We start from the raw sequence: 5,522 nt of genomic DNA, 5'->3' as shown, positions 1-5,522 counted from the left end.
AAATAGCAATACGGGCTGGGCCTCCGGTTAGTATGTTAGTCCCAAAAATGATATAAATGTGTAAAATAAAGCCCATAAACATCCAAATAGGGTAATATAATAGCATGGAACAATCAAAAATTATAGATACATTGGAGACGTATCAAGCATCCCGAAGCTTAATTCCTGCTCGTCCTCGAGTAGGTAAATGATAAAAACAGAATTTTTGATGTGGAATGCTACCTAGCACAATTCTCAATGTAATTTTCTTTATTGTGGCATGGATGTTCAGATCCAAATGATTCAAAATAAAAGTTCATATTGACATAAGAAATAGTAATACTTCAAGTATAATAATCAAAGCAATCATGTCTTCTCAAAATAACATGGCTAAAAAATGTTATCCCTACAAAATGATATAGTCTAGCTGTTGCTCTATCTTCATCACACAAAGTAGTTAATCATGCACAACCCCGATGACAAGCCAAGCAATTGTTTCATACTTTAGTAATCTCAAACTTTTTCAACTTTCACGCAATACATGAGCGTGAGCCATGGACATAGCACTATATGTGGAATAGAATGGTGGTTGTGGAGAAGACAAAAAGAGGGAGAAGATAGTCTCACATCAACTAGGCACATCAATGGGCTATGGAGATGCCCATCAATAGATATCAATGTGAGTGAGTAGGGATTGCCATGCAACGGATGCACTAGAGATATAAATATATGAAAGTTCAACAAAAGAAACTAAGTGGGTGTGCATCCAACTTGCTTGCTCACGAAGACCTAGGGCATTTTGAGAAAGCCCATCATTGGAATATACAAGCCAAGTTCTATAATGAAAAATTCCCACTTAGTATATGAAAGTGACAACATAGGAGACTCTCTATCATGAAGATCATGGTGCTACTTTGAAAGACAAGTGTGGTAAAAGGATAGTAGCATTGTCCCTTCTCTATTTTTCTCTCATTTTTTTCTTTTTTTTCTTTTCTTTTTTTCTCTCTTTTTTTCTTCTTCCTTTTTTTTCTTTGGCCTTTATTTTTTTTCTTTTTGTAAAGTCCGAAGTCTCATCCCGACTTGTGGGGGAATCATAGTCTCCATCATCCTTTCCTCACTGGGACAATGCTCTAATAATGAAGATCATCACCCTTTTATGGATTTACAACTCAAGAATTACAACTCAAAGCTAGAACAAGATATGACTCTATATGAATGCCTCCAGCGGTGTACCGGGATATGCAATGAATCAAGAGTGACATGTATGAAAATTATGAAGGTGGCCTTGCCACAAATACGATGTCAACTACATGATCATGCAAAGAGCAAAATGACAGTGATGATGCGTATCATATAAACGGAACGATTTAAACTTGCATGGCAATATATCTCGGAATGGCCATGGAAATGCCATAATAGGTAGGTATGGTGGTTGTTTTGAGGAAGGTATATGGAGGGTGTATGGTACCGGCGAAAGTTGCGCGACCCAAGAGAGGCTAGCAATGGTGGAATGGTGAGAGTGCGTATAATCCATGGACTCAACATTAGTCAAAAGAACTCATATACTTATTGCAAAAATCTACAAGTCATAAAAAACAAAGTATTACGCGCATGCTCCTAGGGGGGATAGATTGGTAGGAAAAAACCATCGCTCGTCCCCGACCGCCACTCATAAGGAAGACAATCAATAAATAAAATTGTGCTCCAACTTCATCACAAAGCGGTTCACCATACGTGCATCCTACGGGAATCACAAACTTCAACACAAGCATTCTTTAAATTCATAATCACCCAACTAGCATGACTTTAATATCACTACCTCCATATCTCAAAACAATTATCAAGCATCAAATTGATCATAGCATCCAATTCACTTCCTATGATAGTTTTTATTATACCCAACTTGGATGCTCATCATTCTAGGACCAAATTTGTAACCAAAGGAAATACTATGCTGTTCTAAAATACTCTCAAAAGGATATAAGTGAATCATGAGAGACTAGCAATTTCTTCAAAATTAATCCCCCGACGTGCTCTAAAAGATATAAGTGAAGCACCAGAGCAAAAACTATCAAGCTCAAAAGATATAAGTGAACACATAGATTATTCTAGCAAATTCTAATCAAGTAGACTTCTCCCAAAAGGTGTGTACAGCAAGGATGATTGTGGTAAACTAAAAAGCAAAGACTAATATAATACACGATGCTCCAAGCAAAACACATATCATGTGGCGAATAAAAATATAGCTCCAAGTAAAGTTACCAATGAACGAAGACAAAAGAGGGGATGCCTTCCCGGGGCATCCCCAAGCTTAGGCTTTTGGCTATCCTTGAATATCTTGGGGTGCCATGGGAATCCCTATGCTTAGGCTATTGCCACTTGAGGGAGTCCCGGACTAGGGGGTGTCCGGACAGCCGAACTATCATCGTCGGCCAGACTCCAAGACTATGAAGATACAAGATTGAAGACTTCGTCCCGTAGATCTCCTACCATTGTAACCGACTCTGTGTAACCCTAGCCCGCTCCGGTGTCTATATAAACCGGATGGCTTTAGTCCGTAGGACGAACAACAATCATACCATAGGCTAGCTTCTAGGGTTTAGCCTCCTTGATCTTGTGGTAGATCTACTCTTGTAATACCCACATCATCAATATCAATCAAGCAGGACGTAGGGTTTTACCTCCATCAAGAGGGCCTGAACCTGGGTAAAACATTGTGTCCCTTGTCTCCTGTTACCATCCGCCTAGACGCACAGTTCGGGACACCCTACCCGAGATCCGCCGGTTTTGACACCGACATTGGTGCTTTCATTGAGAGTTCCTCTGTGTCGTCACCGATAGGCTCGATGGCTTCTTCGATCATTAACAACGACACAGTCCAGGGTGAGACTTTTCTCCCCGAACAGATCTTCGTATTCAGCGGCTTCGCACTGCGGGCCGGTTCGCTTGGCCATCTGGAGCAGATCGAAAGCCACGCCCCTGGCCGTCAGGTCAGATTTGGAAGTTTGAACTTCATGGCTGACATCCGCGGAGACTTGATCTTCGATGGATTCGAGCCACAGCCGAGCGCGCCGCACTGTCACGATGGGCATGATTTAGCTCTGCAGCCGGACAGTGCCCTGGAGGCCGCACATGAGCCCACTCCGACCCTCGATTCGGAGCCGGCCGCACAGATCGAGGACGGGTGGCTAGACACCGCCTCGGGGGCTGCAACCTCTACGGCGATGGAGCTGAACACTGACCTTGTCCCTTATGAAGCTCGTGACTCCGAGGTGCTGGACTCCTCGCCGGACTCCGAGCCTCCCGCGCCCCCTTCAACCGAATCCGATTGGGCGCCGATCATGGAGTTCACCGCTGCAGACATCTTTCAACACTCACATTTTGGCGACATCTTGAGTTCGCTAAAGTATCTCTCGTTATCAGGAGAGCCCTGGCCGGACTGCGGTCAGGACGGTTGGGATGCGGTCGACGAAGAAATTCAAGGCCCACCCACCACCCATGTAGTAGCCACTGTCGACGATTTAACCGACATGCTAGACCTCGACTCCAAAGACATCGACGGTATGGACGACGATGCCGGAGATGACCAAGAACCAGCGCCTACTGGGCACTGGAAAGCCACCTCAACGCACGACGTATACATGCTGGATACTCCAAAGGGAAGCGATAACGAGGAACAACGGGACGTGGCGAAGGACAACTCCCCCGACAAACAACCAAAACAGCGACGCAAGCGCCGCCCGAAGTCCCACCTCGATAACAACGGCACCCATACCGACCCATCCTTAGAGCAGGGCCAAGCCATGGAAGACGAACATGCCACCAAGCAACCATCCGAACAGGATGAACCAGACAAGCAACATCCCCGGCGAAAACAACAGTGCAGACGATCTCATGCCGGACACATCACCGGAGCATAAGAACCTTCATAAAAGGCTCGTCGCCACTGCAAGAAGTATGAATAAGCAAAAGCGGAAGCTCAAAACAGCGGAGGACGCACTCAGAATAAAATGGAGCAAAGTACTCAATACCGCAGATAAATACGACAATAGTCACCAAACAAAGAGCTACCCGAAGCGCAAGCTGTTGCCCGAATTTGACGAGGAGGCCGTAGAGCCCCCACAGTCAAAAAAGAAAGAGGCCGCCTGGCCGGATAGACGACCAGATGACAGGCTAAGAGCGGCAAGCGGCGCCGCACACCAGTCGGCACACGATCCACATAAGGATCCTCGCAAAAAGGATGGCCCGGTCAGGTCCATCTATGGGCCAAAAAAGAAGACTCCAAGGAGCAACACAACCCGCCGAGTGTTTGACAACGGCACACCTAAATACAGGGGCGCCGCACACCCACTATGTTTCACCTATGAGGTATTGGATCATGAATTTCCAGCGGGATTCAAACCCGTTAACATAGAGGCATATGACGGAACAACAGACCCCGGAGTTTGGATTGAGGATTATATCCTACACATACATATGGCCAGAGGAGACGATCTCCATGCCATAAAATACCTACCCCTCAAGCTCAAAGGGCCAGCTCGGCATTGGCTCAAAAGCCTCCCAGAAAATACCATTGGAAGTTTGGAAGAGCTCGAGGATGCGTTTCGAGCAAATTTTTGGGGGACTTATGTCCGCCCTCCGGATGCAGACGATTTAAGTCACATAACTCAACAGCCCGGAGAGTCATCATGCAAATTCTGGAATAGGTTCCTCACCAAAAAGAACCAAATAGTCGACTGTCCGGACGCCGAAGCCTTAGCAGCTTTTAAACATAACGTCTGAGACGAATGGCTCGCCAGACACGTGGGCCAGGAAAAGCCAAGAACAATGGCCGCGCTAACAAGCCTCATGACCCGCTTTTGCGCGGGGGAGGATAGCTGGCTGGCAAGATGCAGTACCAGTGACCCAAGTACATACGAGGTCCGGGATGGAAATGGGAAACCACGATGCAGAAAAGATCAGCGCCGCAATAAGGAAAATGGCCCAAATAGCATGGCGGTCAACGCCGGATTCAAAAGCTCTCGGCCGAATAATAAAACACTGCCTCTTAAGTACAACAGTGATGAGCTATCCAACCTAAATAAAATCTTGGATAGGATGTGTCAAATCCATAGTACCCCCGGGAAGCCTGCAAACCATACCCACAGAGATTGTTGGGTCTTCAAGCAGTCCGGCCGACTTAACGCCGAACATAAGGGGCTCGACACACCAAGCGAAGACGACAAACCCCACAAGCAGCACACAGGGAAACAGAAGACTTTCCCACTAGAAGTCAAAACAGTGAACTCACTTCATGTGATCACAAGGAAAAATAGTGCGGCACCTGCTAAAACACGCGCCGCACGTTCCACCCCAGCAGAGTCTCGAAATTGGATGTTTAAACCAATTACTTTCGACCAGCAGGATTACTCCAGAAGTGTTCAAAACACAGGAGGGACTGCTTTGGTATTGGATCCCATAATCAATGGACTACGATTCACACAATTCCTAATGGATGGCGGCAGCGATATAAACCTGCTATACCAGGACACCATCCGCAGAAT

The sequence above is a fragment of the Triticum dicoccoides genome, chromosome 4B (genome assembly GCF_002162155.2).
Source record: "Triticum dicoccoides isolate Atlit2015 ecotype Zavitan chromosome 4B, WEW_v2.0, whole genome shotgun sequence".
Classification (NCBI taxonomy): domain Eukaryota; kingdom Viridiplantae; phylum Streptophyta; class Magnoliopsida; order Poales; family Poaceae; genus Triticum; species Triticum dicoccoides.
Note: the sequence above shows the minus strand (reverse complement) of the source record.